This window comes from Cydia splendana, chromosome 15, assembly GCF_910591565.1.
Source record: "Cydia splendana chromosome 15, ilCydSple1.2, whole genome shotgun sequence".
NCBI lineage: Eukaryota > Metazoa > Arthropoda > Insecta > Lepidoptera > Tortricidae > Cydia > Cydia splendana.
Window position 1 is genome coordinate 4115281 of NC_085974.1, and position 24923 is coordinate 4140203.

General features: G+C 37.8%; 1 protein-coding gene across 1 annotated transcript in view; it reads right to left on the bottom strand.

Moving 5' to 3' along the window:
- The window catches only part of LOC134797477 (atypical protein kinase C), a 189734-nt gene that overhangs the window by 89528 nt on the left and 75283 nt on the right, over positions 1-24923 (bottom strand). The window lies entirely within an intron of this gene.

Genomic DNA, 24923 nt, shown 5'->3' on the forward strand with positions numbered 1-24923 from the left:
TAAAGTCACTTGCCCTAACTGGTTTGTCCTAATGGGCACATGCCCTAACGATCAATTGTCATATTATTTTCCATAATGTAATGGTTAGCCTAAGACTAATTTGTCCTAAGCATTTGTACCATAACTATCAAGATCCCTAATGATTTTTACCATATTCTTCGAAATCCCTAACAATGTTTGGCATAAAATAATATGCTCTAACTGTTTTGACCTAATGGCTATTGCCCTAATTATCAATTCTCATAACAGTTACTTTTCCTATTGATCAATTATCATAACAATTACTTTCCATAATGAATGGTAACGAACTGTTGCCACAAAAGTGGGTTAGGTTAAGTTAGAACTGTGACCCTCGCAAAAACGAACTGCTGCCACAAAAGTGGGTTAGGTTAGGTTAGAACTGTGATCCTCGCAAAAACGAACTGCTGCCACAAAAGTGGGTTAGGTTAGGTTGGAACTGCGAGCATTTTAAAAACGAAACGAAACAGGGAAATCAAAATTAGGGCATACGAGTGTTAGGTCAAGCAACGATAGGCTTAGTAAAATTAGGTAACATGATGGTTAGGATATATAATTTTTAGGCCTAACAATAATTAGGCAAAAAAAGAATTATGCTACATACTCAATATGGAAAGTGCCATTAGGGAAAAACATATTAGGACAAAAAAATATCGGCCATTCGATAATAGGGAAACCAAAATTAGGGTATACGAGTGTTAGGACAACTGATCATTATGACAAACAATATTAGGGAATACAAAAATAGGAGAAAAGACTTTAGGGATTCAGATATAGATCCGACCTGACGACGTCGGATACAGTGAACCGAAGAAAAATGAAAGTAATTTGTTTTAGAAATCAGTAGGCGCTGCGTCAGTATCTCGCCCGCGAGATAGACTACCCGTCCCTAACTAGGTAAATAATACAGTTAGAAAAAGATGGGTAGTCTATCTCGCGCGCAAGATACTGTCGCGGCGCTCCAGAGCTAAACCCACTGTATACTCTACAGGTTCCATAAATACCTAAAACCTGTTTTTTTAATTGAAAAAGTGCATCAATAGAATCCTTCATGAGCTTACCGTGGGGCTTAGTCAATTCGTGTAAAAAATGAAAATGTCCAATAATATTTATTTAATAGAATACACCCTAAGAAAAAGTTTTAACTTTTACAAAGGAAGTAATTTTCATTAATAAATTATGGTAAATTTGGAACATAAACCCAAACGAAATAAATCAAAAAGTCACTCATAAATTATTGATAATTAAGATGCCGCAAATTCTTTCAACTTTCCGACTATAATCAGTATAAATGATATCCAGTTGCGCAAAATAGTTAAGAATCTAAAGGCCATGAATACACTGGTTCCCTAGACTCCCTAGAGGCCAGGGATTCGTAATGGTTAGGAATGTCTAGTAAGTTCAGCACTTCTAACTCGATTTGTTCCCAATCTCGGCATTGACGGATCGCGTTTGAATGATCGATGGCCAGCAACATCTTGCACGTAATTATTAGAGACGATAGTGATTCGGTTAGATACCGATACCGGACTCTTAATTCAGTCATGTTCAAAAGGTTAAAGCGCATATAAACTTCAATACTTCATTCCAGATAACTTAGACTCTAGAAGATCGCAGAACTGGTGAGTCGGAACCTTTTATGTCCAGTTCTAGCTGCAGGTCACCGCAAACAACTTCGATTTCGATACAACGTGAACTAATAATAAAGGAATTTGTAAACAGTGACAGTAATGGCACCTGACATCGAGCGTTGCTGACCTCTGCCTCTTTCCATTATCGTAAAAATTACAAGAAAGAAAGGAACGAACGAATTTTATATACGTACACGTATACACGTACCCATATTTCCATATCTGGCCGTATCTTCTTCTTCTTCTTCTTCGTTACTCTCTTGACAGAGTGGTCGTGGCCATTATGTAAACTTATGAGCAGTGATCGTACATTTTCCAGCATTTTTGGTGCAGCGGAGTGGTCTTAACGGAATTGGTATAAATAATTTCAACCCTAATGATTAATTTGCGTTAATTACGTTAATATTAATCTTAATTTACCATTTCAGTTGAAATTATCTATACCAATTCCGTTAACACCACTCTGTTGGACCAAAAATGCTGGAAAATGTACGATCACTGCTTATGAGCGACTCGTTTAACGAGACGTCGCCATTCCTCCCGTAGAGCTGCTTTCTGTGAGCATTCGCTTACTGTGGCCAACACACTGGCTTTGATTTGGTCGGTACATCTCATTGGCGATCTTCCTCTAGCCCTGTCACCTCCCACTCTTCCTTGCACAACTAGACGTTGTATATATGGATTTGGCCGTATACCGAATATTTAAATCGGTGGCAAGCAGCAAGCCAAAGACCGGTTGCATCCCTAGTAATTATTAAACGATCACTTCCACAAGTTTGACGTTTGCTGAATCTGTTATGTCGGCGAGTCTGAGTGCTTAAGTTGTTCTTGTTTGTGTTGTGCAGAAATAGCGAACCACTTGCCGAGAATGGCACAAGTCTAGAATGAAAACAACCCGGGTCATAGTGATGATTTTATCACACAGAACACAGATTAATAGAAATTAGAAAGTGCCTTCGGTAAATTAGACTATATGCTTAAGAGTTACACGGACCTAGCCGCCGCCATACAATCGAAATTACGCTCTCATTTTAAATTTTAATTGCCAACATTTTCGAAGCTCTACGCTCGTAGCGGATCCCAGCGTTTTCCCGTTTTGTAGACGAAAGCCACTTCGAACAGAGAACCCGCGCTCAATGTGTTAATAGATTGCGCACCGACCACTGTTGCTGAGCCCTAGGGCCGTTGCAGCTGGGTGGAACCAGCCTGTCACTGTGGTGCCAAGGAGCAGAGTATCCAACATATTTTCCAAGAGTGTCCATCTACTCGATATAGTTGGCCCTCCGGGATTAAACGACAAAGCTCTTAAGTGGATTACTTTTCTGGAGTTAGATTTATCATTTCTCTGTATATTAAACTAATAAACCGGTTTATCTCACGTATTTTTAGTCACTCGCAAGACATGTTTCGCCGTTTTATTAGCTTAAGCCTAAGTTATTATGACTCACGGCAGTTTAAATTCGATTTATATATGTATCTGTTACCTACTGTTTTATGCCATACGATTAAATAAAATACTTAAACTAGATTTAATCCCAAAATTAAGCATACTAGTCACTGTAGATGCGCGTCTCAAGGCATTTTTCAGGGTCGCATCTCACAATTAAATAATAAAGATCTTGACTTTGAATTCAAATGGCTGACGTCAAAGAATAGAAAGGCCAGAGCAAACAATAAGTCTTGTTTTTTCGCCTCCAACCGAACTCTGACAAAACCGTCAGAAAAACAAAGAGTCGCCGAATTCTCCGTAAAAAGCGTTTACCTCTTTGACGAACTTGTTTATTTGCCCGCTGCTCAGTTGAGCCTGCTGCGTTCTGATTGGTTCTCGAATCGAGTTTTCCTGACAACCAATGTAATATGACCTCCAGAGCAGTACATTACCATAATCAGAGAGTACTTTTATACTGGTTTAGATAAAAGTTAAACTATATTAGCGATTGAATATGACAGCCCCTAAGCCTGTTGCACATTTATGAGCTAGTTGAGCACAAAGGCTCAAGCTGAGCAGAAGTCAATTTTCCAATACTGTTCTCACAACATTTCGTCCCCAATGTAACTTGACCAAGCTACTCATGGCAATTAGGCGTCGTCTGGGGTCTGGATTATACTGGTCACGTAAGTCGGTAAATGTAAATAACTGCCCTTGCCACGTTTGAAGCCATCACGTCGATTAAAAAATATACAAAGGGGGTGTGACACTCGATATTGAGTAGCGAAGTTTATTACAAATTTTATAAGTCTCCTTTTACAGGAACGCGCTCACATCACAGTCATGTAATAAGAATAGGCTTTAGTATTCAAGCTGAGCTCTTTGGAGAGTGTATTTTGTATTATATTAGAAACCGCCTTATCAATAAAAAAAATATTAAATGTGAATAACTATTAAATGTTTATCTATCATCATGTCAACGGCCTTGGGCACTCATCATCAGGCCTTTAACATCTTGACAGATGACTTATGCAGCGTCTGTAAGCGAACAACGTCTCTCGTGACTGTATAAGCCAATGCGGGACCGGAATTTGCCACCGCATTTGTGGCAGCTGAAGCAGGGAGCCATGTCGGCATCATCAGGTGGATTGTGCCTCTTTGCGCGTTTTCGGGCAAGGTCTTGGAACCATGCGTTGTCGTGGATTTCGCGACCTTTCGCACTTGGGCACTAGATACAGCATAATGAACTGTACTTTAAATCAGCGACAATCAGTTTTACCTACTCGGCACGTGATAATATATTTTTATTCCGATGTTAAACTAGGTACCAGTTTGATTATTCCATTATATTTTAATGTATTTAGTATATAATCGCATTTATAATATTGTGGAAGGGACTTCTAAGATCATAAGTTGATAACCCTTAATAGACTTTAAGGCTTAGAGTAGTCGGGTGAAAACTAACATACCCGCGTCTATATGGCTCAGAATGTATTGTTCCCGACTCCAGGATAAAGTAAACTTATAAACACTAGATCCTGATGCGAAGGGCGTAGCGGCTATATCTTAACCCTGCCTGAGCCGCCGGCTTACCGGCTTATGGGAGCCAGATGACCCGCAATTAATAGCAGTATACGGGTTATGTAACGGATAAGCTTTATGTAAGCACCCACGCATACAGCCTAGTAGATATTTATAAAACAATACCGCAAGGTTCCTACACAATTAATTACATACAAGAAGGGCTTTATTTACTTAAGGTTTAACCTATACGAGACACTAACCGTGGACCATTATTGTAACCGTTTTAATATTTTAGTAAAAAAATGTCTTAATGGCCTCTACGCGATCGGCTGGCTGCGTGGATATCGACTATGGGCCCGATTCGGATTTTGTAATAGACATCTTTTAGGCATCGACAAGATACGATAACGATATGTTTAAGATCTAACTTGTCAAATTTGACATTTGCGCGATTCTGGAGATACTGTTGAACGATTTCCACAGGATATGACTTAGAGATCCAATTCACATATAATAGATATCGTACTCGATCTAACGTAAAAGTGACATTGGTTGCCCGAATTGCGCTGCAAAAGAGAACTAGTTGATATCTAAACTATAACGTATCTAGAATGGATCTAGTACGTGTCGTCTCTTGTGAATATCTTGAAGTTCGAATACGGCAGTATAATACTGCCTATATTCTACAATGTTACAGATGTAGTGTAAAATTATTTTCCATCGTTTTTTCACGGTAACGTACGAACGTGTCTTGCTAATTTCAGTTAGTCTCGGTACAAAAAGTATTGAGGTTGATTAAAGTAGCATGACAAATACGAACGTTTCCGAGAAAATACGATGGAAAACAATTATGCACTACATCTGTAAGCCATACGATTACATGAATAAATGTTCTACAATCTAGACAGTATGCACAGCCGTATCCATAACATACAGTAGAATCCGCTTATAATGACATCGAAGGGAAGTGACAAATACGTCATACTAAGCGGATGTCATAATAAAGCATAGTTTATTAACTTCTTATTTTTCATATTTTTTCCAAATTAATCTCAAATTCCTTTGTGAGACTGATCTCTCTTTTATTACCTTGTACCAATTATCTATACTTGTCACTGAGAATTAAAACTAAAACAAATTACACGCCACGCACGCCCCAAACGTCCTCGCAGGGAAAGACCCACGTCTTTTCCTGCCCGGACGGCCACGAAAACCAGCGAATGTGTCAGTGTAACCGGACATAATTTCATGAAAATAGGATTTATAGGTCATAGTAAGCGATTTGTCACTATAAGCTAAGTCATCTTATCCGACTTTGTCACACAGAACTTTGTATGGAAACCAAACTTTGCACCGTAATTACGTCATAGTAAGCGGTTGGTCAATATAAGAGGAGTCATAATAGGTAAACGGATTCCACTCAACGAAACAAAGTCGGTTTACTTACAGTAAGGTACCGGGATAGTCTTACCTACTATTTACGCAAGGAGAAGTTAGATTATAGCAAAACAGTTCAAGTTACAGCAACTTGCGCCCGTGCGCTGCCGTTTGAATAATAATGTATATTATTATATGAGATAGTAAATGTGTATTATTTTAATATAGCGGCAAGTTGGCAACTATGTATGTATAAACTTACGAATTGTTAATAATAAAGTCGACTTTGAAGAAACTGGGTGCAAATAAGCGGTATCTCGGTTTTTTAATGATATTGGAGGCAAACGAGTAGACGAATCGCCGGATGGTAAGCAATCACAGCCCCCCATGGACACCTGCAACACCAGAGGGGTTGTAAGTGCATTTTCGGCGTTTAAGATAGGAATACGCACTTTTCTTGAAGGTTTGAAGGTCAAACACCGCAATCGAATGTTCATATCACAGTTTAGCGGTGCGAAGCAGCAAGTTTCTGGAGAAACTCACATTTGAGGAGCCTAAACAACGGGCGATTTATCCTAACTATTCTCTTCAATCGGTCCCTCATTGCTGAGGAACGTGACTCCGTTTGATTCCGTCAACTAGTTGTCTCCATCGGTCCCGTTCTGTAGCTTGGTGGAGTGCGTCGCTGACAGGTATTTTTAGTTCCTCCGCTATTTGGTCCGACCATCGTTTGGGACTTCTACCCCTAGGCCTTTTCCCCAAGATTTTACGAATCCTAACTGTATGCAATTCCTATACTTAATGTTCGTGATACGTGTCACTGTCACATGGTAGCTTCAATGTCTAAAACACGCGGGCGTCCGTCACCACGCAAGTCAATTCAACTGTACCAACATGACAATCAACCAATTAGCTGGGATAATGGCGAACGAGCGAATCGGACGATATTAGTATCGCGGTCCGGTGATTGAGCGTTCCAGATTAAATCTGACATTGATAGAAAGGTCACAAGTCCCTGAAAATACTATAAAGTAAAGCCTGACAACAGTTTATTTGACCCTCGCCATTTTGCGGATTTTCAATGGTACTAATTTCTTTTACTGGCAACAAGTACTCTTTGACAACGAACGTTGGATGTCATCGAATGTCACCGATGTAAACAAACGGAAAATATCTACGAATATATTCAAATATAAACGGTTTTATTACAAAAATGCCAAAAAATTTACCAAAGATGCGAAAAAATTGTAGTGAATGCAATCAAATACCTACAGCTTAAAAAAGACGAAGGATTACATAGCATTCCAATAAACAATGTTTTGAAGTTGGTTGTTGACATGACCGGTATTGACATTTTATAGTGCGGTTTTATTGAACTGGTTAGTTGTTTGGTTTAAACTTTAATATTTCATTTAAGGTTTATGTAGATCGACGATAAAAATCCTATAATCGAATTGGAAACTGAACGTTTTATAATCGAGGTTGGTGGTTGAAAGCGACACAACATCTGATGAAAATCAGACTTCGTCAGAGTCAGAAAACGAAGAATATATTAATATTGAATATTTAGAATCAGATTTTGACGAATAGGTAAATTGAATGAACCGAATTTTCTGTAAGCAATGTTTCTGACATTATACGAGTATCAACATGAAGCCAATGCCCACTACCCCGACTATACATGACGTACGCACATTATTGCCATACGTAAGCTGTTTGCAGCGACACTATCTCAGGGTTAAATAAACTGTTGTCAGGCTTTAGGTAGGTTTTTATCTGAGTCGGCTGTTGCAATAGAAGATCCGCTCGTATGGGTATAAAAATACCAATGTAGCTCGTAGCTGGAACGTGCCACAGACTAATTTGAACGTTTCATGGTTCGGATATTCGACCAATGCATTATCAAGTGATACTCATTTATTTACGCTCAGTAGCGCGGACCATTGTTATTTTGAGCTTCAGCGTAGTAAGTAGTAAACAATACAGCTTCTTATAAAATGTAATAAATATCTACTTAAGTATAACGTTAGGGTAACATCGATAACAGACATGTCACTGTCAATCACTTTACTTTGCTACAAAAACTTCTGTCTGGTACTTGTAATAGATGCGATGTTGCTATATACTTGACATCCCTGCTACGTACAATCAGCATCAGATACAATGTGACTAATTATTATTTATCACTTAGTTCTACATACGACTTCATAGGCGGCCAGTAATAATAGAGATTCCTTGTATAAAACTTACTTACATATACTAGAGTATCAACAAAAGTGACCACAAATGTAATACATCTTTACTCCTATGGTAATAATGTCGTATTTCTACACTAACTGACAATTTGATGCTGACTGTACCACCGCCCGAATATATATTGCGTGATTTGTATTAGCCGCTCTATTCCACACATCCGGCCTTTGTGACGTACCATTTCATTAGGACGGACCCGATCAGACCAATGCATCCAATATTGGTCGTCCTATTTGCACAAAAGGACGCATTTTATTATTTATCGGTTTCCTTTGACTGTTTGGTCTTTGTTTGTCGGTTTAGGACTGAATCAATTGAAGATTTTAAGAGCGTATCTCTTTGGCACTAACACCAATCTTAAGAGTCACATGAACCTAGCCGCCGCAATACAACCGAAATTACGCTCTAAATAATGACATGAAACTTAACATGAACATGATTAAAATCACTACACCTTATAAAACAAAGTCCTCCGCCGCGTCGGTCTGTGTGTTAGTTTGTATGTTCACGATAAACTCAAAAACTGAACGGATTTTCACGTATCAATAGAATGATTGTTGAGGAAGGTTTAGGTGTATTATTTCTTAACCCGTGCGAAGCCGGGGTGGGTCGCTAGTAACATACTATGTCCGTTATTCGTTTTCGTTGTTAGAACTTGTAATACAAGGAAATTACTAAGTTTTACATGCAAAACTTGTGTTCAAAAACTCAGTTAACAGGTACACGTTTAATCTAATATGGTTTTTAAAAGGCATAAGGCTGCAAAAGATAAAAAATTAAATATCATTATTTCTCTTACTTGCACCATAATAAACCAATAACGGTTTTTTCGTTAGTCATTTTACAGTTCAGAATTGCAGTTATAGACTCTCTTCAATTGACTTATGTAACTATAAAATACTACATGTAAGTGATACATGTACCTAAAGAACGGCAAGGTAAAACAGCAAAAGTAATGTTACCCATTAAATCTAAATCAGGCGCGTCGTGAATACGTGACGACTCACATTCCCTCCATTTAAAACGAACTAAGTCCATAGCCGTGTACGAGACGTACACTCATTTTGGTATAGAAGCGTCGGCAATTCTAACGCTTTTTAGAGTACCTCTGAGATAAGACATTTCGGGGCGAGATTGCCTGATCTCGTTTCCAGTTATGTAACGTCACCACGTGGAACTAGGTATGATACTACCGTTTATGTGCTTGTGTTGAGGTCCGTCGGGGCCTATTTATAAAGCTACTGCTGTAGGGTAATAATTAAGTGATAACACAATCAGACGTTCCGAAGGTACGAACTCTTTAATTGTGAGATTCCGTTATGAACTATTTTCTCTTCAAAAACTTAATTTTTTTTCGTAATCCGCAGAGTACCTAGCTTTAAGGTTGTTTAAAGGTATTTGCAGCAAACTGTCTGTAATTGTAATCGTAGGTAGTTAATTTAACACTTTAAACTCGCGTTTTGTACACATAATTAATATCATTAACGGGTCTAACGCTATTAAATTTCATTCCACCTATTATCCGACGTTTTAGCCAGGTTGTGGCACTAGCTGTGCAACCTACAACCTAGCTGAAACGTCGGGAATAAGGTAAAATAATGAAATTTATATGCGTTAGACCCGTTAATGACATTAATTATGCGTAGGATTTTTGCGATGACAGCTTCCAGCGCCATATTTTATACGATTATGATATTGATAATAACGTCGAGTTTAGTTTTTATAGCTCCCGTAATAACAATATAAACAATATAAACAACCGAGGGTTTTGCCTGTGCAATTGCGGACGAAGTGATGATGACGAACAACTATCGGAAATATATCCTGAAGGACGGTACGGTCGACATTTGTCGGGCATGCCGCCGTCCCGGAGAGTCACTCAGGCATATCATTTCCGGTTGTTCTCATCTTGCTAACGGTGAGTACTTGCATAGACATAATCTCGTAGCCAGGATTATTCACCAGCAACTTGCTCTTCTATACGGCCTTGTGGACCGCGAAGTACCGTACTACAAGTACTTACCTGCGCCTGTTCTCGAGAATGGTCGTGCCACGCTCTATTGGGATCGATCTATCATCACTGACAGGACTATTGTCGCCAATAAGCCTGACATCGTGCTGATAGACCGATCGCAGCGCCGGGTCGTGCTCGCCGACGTCACCATCCCCCATGATGAGAATCTCGTGGAGGCCGAGAAGGACAAGTCCAGCAAGTACCTAGACTTAGCTCATGAGATTACCGCCATGTGGGATGTTGACTCGACGATCATTGTTCCGATAGTCGTGTCAGCGAACGGTCTCATAGCGAAGAGTCTCGACCAACACCTAGAGAGACTCTCGCTGGGTGGTTGGATCAAGGGTCAGATGCAGAAGGCGGTAATTTTGGACACGGCGCGTATAGTACGTCGGTTCCTCACTCTGCGGCCCTGACCACCGGCAGCTTGGGCCCTGCCCCGCTGCCGGCGGCACTCTAGGTTAGGTTTTTTTTATAATGTGTTTATATGTATTTTTTATTGTTTTGTAAGTGTTTTTATTTTTTACTTTTATATTCATATTATAAAAATACCTAACTTAAGACGAAAAATAAATAAAGAGAATATAAACAATATAATAAATCAGGCATCTTCCTATATTAATACCCTTACGTAACCAGGTATGGAGTGAGAACTTCATTATACGTGGTACAACATGCGTTTTACTCGTAAGCTTTATTAGCTGAAACATAAAAAAACATAAAATTACTTATATATTAAATATGTTTTTGTACCTACATGCTAAAGACAAACAGCAAACAAAACCCTCTAAAGAAACTTCTGTACAAATAAGATATTTCCCCGCAAAGTAATAATAATAAGTGAAATGACTGGCCATACTTCACTCACACTCAGGCGACGCGATAGCACCGAGTGTGTGACGCCATTTTTTATGTCGATCATAATTTATGGCCCCACAGGATTGAGCTAACTTTCACTCTAAGATATTTGCTTTTAAATGTATTGGATAAGAGTTCCTTCACTTAGTTTTGTTTTCTAAAGTATTTAATATAAGTATAAGTTTTTTTTATCTACATATTTAAAAGAAACCTTTATCGATGAGACATGTCGGCTCCGTTGGGCCTCTACATTACAGAGTTGCAATGAGTGTTACTAGATATAAAAAAAACTATACACGAATTTCGCAGTTTTAGACAGGGATTCCGCCAATATCGAGTGAAAAACCCCAAAATCTGTTAATGCATAGCCCCTAGCTTCAAATAGTGAAATGAAGATAAGAGCGGAGAAGAGATGTAGATCACAACCAATGCTTTTGTTTGATTCTCGAACCTCTCCTCTCATCTTGCGTCAGTGGAAAGGCAGCTTAACCATAATTCCTCTCAATTCCTCAAATGAAAAACTTTTGAAGCAAAACAATTCCTGTTCCATTATTAATTATTAGGGGCACCAACAAACGGAATTGTTCCCCGGCGGACCAATCAAAAACTAATTCCACTCCGAAGTTGATTTAAAAGTGAATTAACTGTACTTTGTCCGGCGGTAGATTGAATCTGAGTGTACTAGTGTATCTGAACTAATTTGTACACTCGAAGGCAATGAAAACGAGTCCCTATATATGAAAAATCCATGGAAACTGGCCCATTTTTATTGTTGTTCAGTGTAGTTGGTTTGGAACGGTAATGGATTTTGGAGTGGCCAGTTTTTATTGTTTCAAACGCAATATGCTAATAAATGGAAAGTTTTCAAATTAATGTCCAAACTACCGCGGGAGTTAGATCCATCAGCCAAATTAGTTGAACTGTTACGAACTATTTGAATAGACAGAAACATAATTTAATTTACCTCAATAGAAAAAAAATAGGCCAATTGATGTCTAACGGCATCAGTATCATTATTAATTTTTTTATATGACAGCTGAAGTTCTTAGAGTTAATTTACACACTATGTATTTTATTGACTTTGTAAATGCGACATAAAATTATCTACCTGTGTCAATAAATTACTAAACAAATATGAGCAAACAAGTCTAAAAAAAGCACTGCAATACCTACTCGTTGACATGCATTTTAAACAGTAGTGATAAATAAATATTTTATGGACTGTCAGTCGATATGAAACCTTACACTTCTGAATCCCAATAAACATCGAGGCCAGCCCGGCCAGCGGTTCAGAAATACATATATTTGAAAAAACGATCTTATTGTCAGTGTCTTAGAGGCGTGTAAATATTTGTTTGGAACGTTGGCTTGTATATACGTTTGTGAACTCGACTGTACATTTCTTTGCAGAATCCGTTAGACTAGCAGCACCAGTTAACCAGTTTGTTATTGTATAAAAACGAACTCAAAAAGAAGCTAATGACAGCGATAGCCACAGACTAAGCCATACAAAAGAATCCTTTCATTTTAGATCTGAATGCCGGCGGACCTCACTAATGCCCACAGATAACCTAACGAGTAACTCATTCACAATCAACGTCACATCTCTACAAATCGCTATACCGAATTTCAAACTTTATGTTGTACAAGCTAGGTTCTGTTTTCAATTATGGAGAGTTTTAGATATGACGTTGTTAGAGTAATAATTTCTGAGCGGCAAATGTTTCTTTTCGCCCAGCTTCCGGCCTTGATTACTGATTTCGCAGTCTTTGTTTTGGCACACAATTTGCGTTTGGGGCTCAGTCGCGTGTCAAACAAATTTATGCTGTCAGCGATGTGGATTTTTATTATCTCTCAATTGTTATCTTTGGCTTCAAATCTTGTATTGCGCAAACAAAATCTGTCAAACAATTTGATGCAAGCAGTTACTCTTGACGTACCTATTTGTACAAATACAAATAAGTGTTCCGTGAACAAAGTTTTGTACGGAACACTAAAAAGAACGACGTTATAAATTATAGAAATTGATGGCATTTTGACATTATCCGCAATCCACCTCGTTCGTATAAACATACCAGTGCCTTGTTTATCAAAAGCTTGTAACTTGTAATACAAGTGGAAGTCCCTTTCTAACAAAAGCTGTCAAAAAAGGACTTCCACTTGTATTACAAGTTACAAGCTTTTGATAAACAGGGCACAGGATGCATATTCTGATTTTAATAGCAGGTTATGAATTTGATGTGTATTTGTTATGTATATATGATCTGTCAGTGTCTAGATTGACATTTCTGGTTGGAGAAATAAGAGTTGCGATTGATTTTAAAAATTATATATAGGTAATTGAAGTCTTTCATGAAAACATTTATTTATGGACACAGGAAACAATTATTCATGCGGACACGCGGAAAGTCCGTAATAATAATCCACTCTGTATTGTTTGCCTAGAAGTGAAACTCTTGAATGTACGAGCCTTTTCCCTTAACCGCAAGAACTAGTAACTTGAAGTAGGGGTACTAAGTTAATACACTTGTCTCGATGTCGCTTGTCACACAAAGGGGGCGATTTGTTTGATATTAGTCGGGATATGTATGTACATTATTCGCTAGATAATGCGGACACGCGGAAAGTCCGTAATAATAATCCACTCTGTATTGTTTGCCTAAAAGTGAAACTCTTGAGTGAATGTACGAGCCTTTTTCTTTAACCGCAAGAATTAGTAGTTTTAATGTCTAGTACGTAATATGTAGCCTTACGCAAAACAGATAAAACGATTCACACGGCCGTAGTGCCAATAGGAAAATCTTTAAATCTGTGTACATATAGGAAACATCGCCCACACTGTTAACTGGACATCGGTGGACCTTTTGTAATAAGGTCCGCAGTGCTGCTGTTTGTACGAGACGAAATAAATGGGCTACACTTAAATGTGAACCCAGCTGCTCTTTTGCAGCTCGCTGTCTATGTGTGTGTGTACTGATCCTCGCATTTTTATTACGCTTCCGATTGTGTGGCAGCCGGTATAAGTAAACTTGTCTTAAGACTTAGGCATTCACTAAGAAGGGATTACTTCGCGGGATACGGTTCAGCAATATACATAGAAACATACTTACATAAGTCCACATACTCTGCAAAAGTATGTCGGTGGTGAAGAAATGGCGTTTCATGGGACATTCAGAAGAATTTTAACGTTGTCGGTATACAGTCGACTCTCGTTAATTCGAAACTCAAGGGACTTTTAAAATATTACGAATTATCGAGAGTTTGAAATATCAAATGGTTCGAAATTATTGAGAGAAAAAATATGAAAGTTTGAATTATGAGTAATAATCAATTATGATTTGCCTGCAAATTTTTCAACAATATCAAAAGATTACAGGTAGGTACATATTTACATGCACATACATAATGTGAATTTATTATTAGTCTTTCGGAAGAAGTCTGTAATATTATGTAGTTTGCTTCAATAACTTTTTTTTATCAGAAATATCTAGTGTCTGAAATGCTTCTACAATAACAGATGCTCGTGCAACGATGAACTTGAACTTGTCTCAAAATGTAGGGGGTACATAACGTACCTCTGCAATCTGATAACTTTGAATTGTCGAGTGTTTGACGCCTATGAGTTCGAATTAACGCGTCGTTTTGTTACGTAGCGATGACTTTTTTGTTCGAATTACCAAGTGCTTATAAATGTATTGATTTTTTTCGAAATATAAAGAGATTTTCTAGGGAACTCGTGATAACTTCGAATTATAGAGAGGTTCGAATTATCGCGGGTTTGAATTAACGAGAGTCGACTGTACCTATATGTAAAATTTACAGATATTGTTCTTTTTTTTTAATGTATGAAGGTACAGGTTTGCTAAATAATATTTTAAGCAGCCGGGAATATTTTTAAAATCTTTAGTTAAGAAAGTTTGTGTACAAAATAGAAATACACATACAAATATCTACATCACCCTCCCTTTCATGACAGGCGAATGTAATATATAATCATCATACATATATACCGCGTTGATTATGTAATAAAGTTTTCAACGAAGATAATAAATTGGTATTTCAATATTAAAATATGAAAAGTTTTCAGAATATTAAATTGGTAATCGGACACGGCGCTGTTCGGTCTGCAATCACAGTAAATATATTGTTAACAGTAGCCGTTATAAATATTTTACTTAAGTAAATAAAGAACACGTAGGTAATGGATCTAGTAATGCCTAATTCGCTCACATCAACATGTAGGTAAGTACAGTAAATGCCGCTATACTAGATGTATAGTAAAATGTATTCTTATGTTAGTTAGGTTAATAGGCCAATTCGAGTTTTAGTTATTCGATCTATTGCCGATATGATATTGATCTGTCAGTGTCAAAAGTGATGTTTTTGGTTGAAGAATAGGTCCAAATATCAAAATTCAAAGTGTGAGTTTATGTCAAACTGATTAGGTACAGTGGCGGCAAATAAATATGTGTAGCACTATACTCTGCCTGATAGCGTACAAAAACGTCAAAAACTTGTAGGCCACCGGTTGTACATACAAGCAAGATGCATTGCAAGTAATATTGAAGTGAGAATGTCGCAATGAAGCGAGAAAATACAGCTACGAGCTACGGCGTAGCAGATGGTACTCGTAGCTTTGCTTGTCAGATAAACAGTAGTTATATTTAAATGATAATACTATCATGGCCTGTATATACCTACTGGGCAATTCGAAAGTACACTGACATCAGAATGATGATGATTAATGATATCATTTAGCTGCAATTCTGATGTCAGTGTACGTTCGATTTGGCCTGAGTGAAACTGTACCGCAGTTTTGTGAGGCAAATAAGCAATAAATGATTGAGTATAAGAATAATATTTTTTAACTTCATAATCTTTCAATATAAAGTTTGTCAAAGGACTGTCTCATTTCAATCATAAACAGATAGAATCATACTATCTTTGTATTACACTAGTAGGTACTAGCACCCAAAGAAAAGGATGATTATAGTTTTCCTGGTTCTTACCTGACAAATTGGTTTGACCAACTATATACCTATTCAAAAATCACGAATAACTTCGTTTCATTTTTGTCCTTCTTTTTTAAATCTATCTACTGTGCAGCGGAAGTTTTGCTTTAACCGTAACTCTTGAACCGATTATTTTCTGCCTTTACGGGTTTCACCCGGCTCACTCCGGCCCGTACCAGTTCCCGTCGAGTTCTGCAGCGAGTTTTACAGGCCAATTCTACTGTGCACTGACATCAACCGATATTAGAATCATATAAGTAAGCTGGCATTCGCGCGGGCGTCTCGCTCGCACTAATACCAGTAGGGACAAATGAAAGCAAAATGATGAATGATGAATCCGATATCACTAGATATGATTTCTACGTCGGTGGACAGTGTGGACGAACCATTACCAAATGACGTAGTGAGTGTTGTATGCAACCCATCGTTTGGCAATAATGCCGTAGACGAGGGTAGTTTCTCCCCCCACTGCGCGCTGAGTCATCGGGCGCGGGGGGCTGCGGGGCGCGGGGTGCTGCGGGCGCGGGGGGCTGCGGCTCGCAGTCTGCGCCGGTCCGTCATCGTCAACGCAAGCTCCTGATGACACTTCTCGGTACGGAGTGAAACGTGTCGAGCGTTTTTCGGCTTAAAGCACATGAGTGGCCCGTTCTTAGGCCGGTAGCTTGAACATGTCATGCTCGCTTAAAAGTCTTTGCTTACGGTGGCGTCGTTGATCGGGTCGCCACTTTCCCGAATGAAGGTTGAGGGAGGCGATGGCTGAGATACGCGTCATACTCGTGAACGGGTGCTGTTTGTGGAGACTGGTCTGTTTAAGCTAACACAAGCTATTATACTTAGTAACTTTATTTTTATTAATTAATTACAGTGAGACGCCTCATTCTGCTTTCGTATGTTTCTTTTCTCTTAATGAATGTATTAATTATACAGGATATTGACTCTTGGAGACCCTATACATCTCTAAGGATAACTTGATAAACTATATAATCTTATAGTTCTGGCACCTAGAGACATTTACACCTCTAAATATTATAGATTTTTTTTGTGTTTTGTATCTGTATTTTGTATGTAATTCGACATTAAGAGACCATATACATCTCTTAGTAATTGTAATACGTTAGATTGAATTGTTAGTTTTATTTTATAAAATTGTTGATGTTATTATTTTTGCTTGTATGTAAATTCAATGTTGACGTGTAAAAGTGCCCTTGTGGCCTATTTGCTGAATAAATGTTGATGTTTGATGATGTTTGATGTTTGATGCTTAATACTTAATATTTGATAGGATTCCAATATCATTCTAGTCTGTATCTTTAGGTATTTAAATAAAAGTAAACAAAATCTACCCTCAAATGGATCCTTAAGCCAGTTGAGGGTAGATGAAAACATTATGTAATTAATGTAGGTAAAAGTCAGGTCGTTCAGTGACAGATTCAGGCGGAATTTGGTTGGTTAACCAATAAATGTTATAACTACCCGAAAATGTACGAACTGTTTGTTTACTCTTATTTAAATACCGCGCGGGCGTCTCGCTCGCACTAATACCAGTAGGGACAAGTGAAAGCAAAATGATGAATGATGAATCCGATATCACTAGATATGATTTCTACGTCGGTGGGCAGTGTGGACGAACCATTACCGAATGACGTAGTGAGTGTTGTGTGCAACCCATCGTTTGGCAAAAATGCCGTAGACGAGGGTAGTTTCTCCCCCCACTGCGCGCTGAGTCATCGGGCGCGGGGGGCTGCGGGGCGCGGGGTGCTGCGGGCGCGGAGGGCTGCGGCCCGCAGTCTGCGCCAGTCCGTCATCGTCAACGCAAGCTCCTGATGACACTTCTCGGTACGGAGTGAAACGTGTCGAGCGTTTTTCGGCTTAAAGCACATGAGTGGCCCGTTCTTAATACTTAATATTTGATAGGATTCCAATATCATTCTATAGTCTGTATCTTTAGGTATTTAAATAAAAGTAAACAAAATCTACCCTCAAATGGATCCTTAAGCCAGTTGAGGGTAGATGAAAACATTATGTAATTAATGTAGGTAAAAGTCAGGTCGTTCAGTGACAGATTCAGGCGGAATTTGGTTGGTTAACCAATAAATGTTATAACTACCCGAAAATGTACAAACTGTTTGTTTACTCTTATTTAAATACCTAAAGATACAGAGTATAATGTCGGTTAGATGTCGGGTGCACGTTCGAATAGCCCTGCCAGTTCCCGAGTTGTGCAGTGAGTTAATTAAATTGTTACCTCCCGCGATAGCCATCAAACTGGGTTGCGGCTAGTGGACTTACCTGGAAATAAAACAACGTTGTTAAAACATAGTCGAGTCATTAATCTTGTTAACACTTTGAGTGCCACCGACGCGACTGACAAGTTTCACGACTATGAACTGGTAGTTTCTTGCAAATGAAGTTATTAAGTTTTAAAGAAACGGGTACATTTGAGGACAATATTACAAGCAAAGCTTATATTCTAGGCGATATATTCTTATATTCTATTGTATTAGCTGTGTAAAATGTGTGTAATCAATTTTTCGGTTTATTTTATGTTTCTTTACTTATTTTTTTGTCTGTTACCTTCCGTGATTATTTCTCACTTGATGGTCTAATCGGAAGATCAGCGCTGGAAGTCGCCAGCAACATGCTGAGATGGGACCATTTCGTGACACTTTATTTTTCACTATGTTTTTTCAATGTATGTCTGTTGTCTGTGTGTTACGAATAAAAAACTATTCTATTCTATTCTATTCTATTCTATATACATAACTAGTTGTATGTATATATGTATGTATGTATGTATAAATTCTTTATTGTACAAAACACAAATAAATTTATGCCACAAGATATTTAGGCAGTATTACAAAGGCGAACTTACTCGTACCTATCGATCCCTTTAAGGGATATATTAATTATAGTTACATTTTATTTAGGTTTTTGTTCACAAGAAAACTATTTGCTGTTATTTCTATACTATCTCCTTTGTTAAAATAATCTGTAAGTACTGTGATCGTTTAAATCAGGTATTAACCGGCGACCGGTTTCGACTAATTGCCAGAATGCCACGCCCAGTAGAAGATGATAAGAATTCCTATATATTCCTAAGTCTAAATTATTAAAGTACCTAATAGTACAGGAATCGATTTATGTAAGATCCCTCCAAATATTCAGTATTTTTGCCAAGTCGCCAGCTGACCTAGAAACAAGTTAACGCCATCTATCATCAGTCAAACGAGATTGAGCTAGGACAGGACCCCGCGTCTAATCTGGGCCGACAGATAGATGAAATATAGCACCGTGTTTAGTAGAAGCGAATCAGTTATACAGGTCTCAAGTCCGTGATACGGCGGTATAAAATCTTTCTTCAATTCTTTTACTAGTATTTAACTTTGAATTTAAAATTTAAGAATATTACACACAATTTTTTTGATACATTTTTATTTAAAATACTAACTGTTTCACTATTTAAAGGTGTTTGTGTAAAATAAACCTTAGGGCAAGTAAATAAAAGTAAGTTTAGTCCCGTTTCGTCAAAATAATAATACGTACTTATGAACCCAAATTTACGGCCCTATTCAAACTTTAAGATACGTCAAATATTACGGCTAGATACGATATGGATTACATATATCAGTGTCAAAAGTGATGTTTCTTCAAACAAAAACTCCACTTTTGATACTGTGTTATATCTAATCTATATCGTATCTAGCTGTAATATTTAACGTATCTTAAAGTTTGAATCGGGCCGTTCGACCAATACCATTTCGTCCACAATAATTTCACGTCTCTTCCTTTTCAAAATACACTTAATTATCAAGATGAACTTTACTTAACGCTAATAAACATAACCGAATTATCTCTCTTCCATATTTGGCCGCGCAAATTTAATTAAAACGAGATTAATGGGGCGGATATCAATTACTACATCGTAATTAGGGCAAGACATGCGAATTACTACTTAATTAGATTAGCCAAGCAATGCAGCAGATCAAGTTACCGGGGAGTAATCAGGATAATGGATATTGTAATGTAAATGAGTATTGTAGTGTAGTGTTCAGTATTAACATACTGAGAAAAATAATTAGCCGAACTCATTTCGTAATTCAAAAAACCCGGTCAAGTGCGAGTTCGTTTAACTCGCGCACCGAAGGTTCCGTACAAAGTTGCAATTATCTCATGTAACTATAAACATAAAAGACTTTAGACCAGAAGAAAAGAGAATTTGAACTAGAGAGTTACTGTCATAAATTATGTAGCTATAATACATTTATTGCCATCTTTCGACAGAAGATTAAAACTGTAAGAACGCCATTTGACTTTGATCCTTACTCTTTCACTGATATGTAACTTGTTAAATATTAATATTAACGCCATCTACTCGACAGTAGGCCAAAGGTTATGGCGCCATCGCTCGAAAAGATTGCACCATTCCTTTGGCCTAATGTGGAGTAGATGGCGTTAATTTCAAGTTAATAGCAATACAAACAATACATGAATTCTAGGTTAAGTATGTACTAACTTATTCTAGGTTAAGTACTAACTCATTATTACTCGGACTAATATACTGAATAAAATAATTAGCCGAACTCATTAAAAAGAAAAAAGGGTACTCAATAAAGAAATCAATTTTAAACAATATCCTAAAACCGATTTTGTTGCTACAAATCGATTTGTTGGCCGGTATAACATATACAGGCCAATTTCGAAAGTACACTGTCATCAGAATGATCTTTGACGTTGATTAGTTATCGTGAACTTCGCACGTATTTATCTGTACATGTATTGGTGTGGGCGTTTAATTGGCTTGATAGTTCAAATTTTTGTAAAAGTGGTAACAAAATATTTCAGTCTATGCTTAATAATTATAATACAAACATGAGATGCTGATCGTCAAAAAATTTGGAGTACAAAGTTACAAACTGTCGTACTGGTTAAAAAAGTTTTTGTCATTCGAGGGACTTCAATTTTTGACCATATGTTACTTGAGTTTGGACCGTAGGTATTAGGTATCGAAAATTTGGCGAATTCTCAAACAAATGACAACTGACAACGTCGGAATTAAAGGTAAAAACAATGAAATTATATCGCGGTAGACCCGTCCGTTTGTGTAATTAAATAAATGACAACTGGTTTAAGACTGCGAGTTGTTCCATCAAGGTTCTTCTAGTTCCAAACCATATAAAAATGAATTTATCTTCTCATTTTCTGTACTTGAACAAATATTTACCCCCAAGACATAAAGACACAACAACAATTTCAGAATCTCGTTCTCGTTACAACACGTCAACACACATAACCACACAAAGTATACCACAGAACTTCGACAGTAAACGCTTTACTATCCATTCGCCTGACATCTTTACGCTGCACTATACAGAGGGCCTACCGCGAAACACGTTCGACGTGTTGTCTCTCTGTCGCACTTGTAAATTCTTACGTAAGTGTGACAGGGAAGCAAAACGTCGAACGTGTTTCGCGGTAGGCCCCCAGGCACGGTTACTGCACTGTACGACAACACGGCACATCCACCAATCGTAAATCCGGACTCGTAAAAACACCCAATCGCGGGTTTACGCGAGCGCCGCATTGGGACCGAATACATAAATTTAAAATTTAATAAAAAGATTCGGGTTTATATGAAGGGATATGTTGTATTAGGGCTTATTATAGTCGATTTGGTGGAAATAGCGGTGATGCACATATACCTACCCTCTACGAACGTTCAACTTTTGAAAAGGTTATTTGTAGTTAGATAAATCGATCATTCTACTGATAGAAAAGAAGATACAGTAAAAAGAGTCTAATATCTACAAATTCAAAGATTTTATCAAGTCTGAATGCTGTTATGCAATCGTTGCTTTGTTAATGAAGTTATATATGTAACAATCTGTTTGAAAAAGGGCTCGTGTACCTACGGAATTTCCCGCAGCCGGATTTGGCCACATACCTTAATATGTCTATCATGTAGTACTTGCTTTACTGTAGGTATTACTTATATTACCTTTAAAAACAAAGATTTCGTACCAAGCACGACGATTTCATTCTTATGTGATTTAATCCGACAGATTCTTTTTGTCACGGAAAACAACCCATCTTGCAGACGTCTTGCAGGTAATCATCCGCATAGAAGCTGTGCATTCTGGCGCACAAAGCGTTCCGCATCATTTAGTTCAACAACCAAGTCGGGAATTCAGTACCGACGTCTGTATTTCCACAAATTCATCATCAATAATCACCGTTAAGTTTTCATTAATAATCAAAGTTTCAATCAACTATCAATAAACTGGTTACAATTTAAAATTGAGAGTTCACCCCTACCTATCGCTATGTCATTTATTTATTTAAATCGTCATAGTTGTAGTAGTCATGTTTACACGTTTCTAAATCTTTAGACAATACTTACACTTAGCGTATTGTTTTTCAACGTTTTTGATGACTTTTTGGCGACTCTTAGTATAAAATAATTTTTGATGCCCTTTACTTTTATGTGTTTGTCACCAAAACACAGAGGTACTAGTATGACTGAACCGTAACATTTTGTTCTTCTCCTTCACATATAAAAGGCACTAATTGTAAAGCATTTTAGCTACAGCAATGCCACAACGTAACCGCGACAACAACCATTATCAAAAGCCAGTTGTCACATTCGCCTCGCGAAAATCAGTTGTCGATATTTAGGCACGTGTACGCGTTGTCACGTTTTCGGGTTAGTAAAAACAATGTATAACGACAAAAAGCCAACATTAACCAATGAACAGTTTAAATAACCTATAGACAGCGAATCACGGCATGATTGATGTCGGCTGGGGCCGTAATTATGTTTTAATCCGTGTTTTTCATTAAGCCGTCGAGTAAAAAATTTCATTTTGCGGCCGCTGATGCGATTATGGTATTACCAGTATTACGGCGAGCCCGGCTTTGTTGTCTAGATTTGTTTTTTTACAGATCTAGACAAAGCAAATGTGACTCTTTTAACCTCGTATGACCCAGGCCCATTGTTGTGTATTTGAATTTGGAACTTTCTTTTATTTATATATGATTTCAAAACTTGAATTGAATGTATACTTGTACAAGTACGTGGGGACTTGCGAAGATAAGTAGTCACTTACTTTTTCTATCCTAATGATGCTTGAAGGGAACCTGCATAATTTTTGTCATACGCATAAGAAAACGCTGGTATAAAGCAATAGTTAGGGAAGTATTCGTTTTAAGTAGTTATAATTTGTATCATTTTAGTCCGTCTCAGGTCACTCAGCAACATAAAAAGGAGATGTGCTCCGATTCCCGATTATACAATCATGATCTAGATCTGATGTTCATTTAATAGATACAGCGAAATAGATATTTTTCAATGCATAGGCACTCTGCCACTGTGTTGTGTCAGCCGAGTTATTCCAGACTTTCCAGAGACATTGAGAAATCCTCGTGCGCGTGTAACTAAAAGTCCTGAGTGATATATTGCGACACTGCGGCCGTCCAGGAGCCAAATGAACCGAGTGGAAGCCATTTTGTGCGGAATGAGTCGGCGGGATACGGTGGCTTGAGAATTGGTTTCAAACTGTCGTGTCACTTCGGATATGTATGACATGTGACAAAAACATCCTACCTTAACAGAATGCCTGTAAACTCTATACAAATGTAATCACCGGGATCGTACATTTTCCAGGGTTTTTGGTGCACGAAGTGTTGTTAACGGAATTGGTATAAATAATTTCAACCCTAATGATTAATTAGTGTTAATTACGTTAATATTAACCTTAATTTACCATTTCAGTTGAAATTATCTATACTAATTCCGCTAACACCACTCTGCTGCACCAAAAATGCTGGAAAATGTACGATCACTGGTAATCACGCTATACGCACTTACCCAATTTGTATATAATTACGGTCACAGTAATATAATAAAATAATTTGCATCTTAAATCTTGCTCAACTGTAGCCGTCAAAACACAAGAACAAGGACGCCATTACAAACTTAAATTTTGACATCAAAATGATAGATAAACGATGTCATTTTGTTATCCTTAGCCCGTGCGTCTCGCTCGGGACAAGTGCGAGCTTACATGTATGCGCGAATGATAAGTCAATGCCGTAATTGAGACACCATTTTGATGTCAAAATGTACCTACTCGTATGTTCATGACCATCGCGGTGACCCACGGCCGCTGCCGCGGCCCAGTACGCTATCGATGCATGCGCACTGCGGCATCAATGCAAAATACCGCATTACCCGCCCGTTGGGCCATCGGCTATTTGGCACGGGTGACAGCCTGTTTGCCGCGCGGATTGGGATCAGCTGTAAAGCTGGGTATACAATAACGGGAAAACATAAGGGGGTCAGAGACGTTCCTAAACAGGGCAAGTTTCGTGTAGAAATAGTTCACGATTAACATAACAGCACTGTTATTACTTTAGGCCTATCTATAGGCCCATGTCCAGCAGTGGACATCCTCTGGCTGATATGATGATGATGATGATGACTGTTATTACTTATACAAATTAAATATTTAAAGCTTTATGAGTAACATTGCTATTAAAACGGATTATTTCAATAAAACTCTAATAATTTAACGCTTATGAAAAGTAATAAACAAAAAGTCGCTATGTAATAAAAAGTATTCTACTTTTATTGAAACTAGATACGCCAAAGGTTCTAAGCATTTATAAGTACCTACCCAAGTAAAATAAAATAGTTTTTTTGGGTTCAACAGTAATATCACCATTTGAACGGATTGTCTTTTTAAGTAATCTTTACCACCTGAAATAATTTAAATATAATCCGCTTACGATCCTTTATTTAAATCAAAACG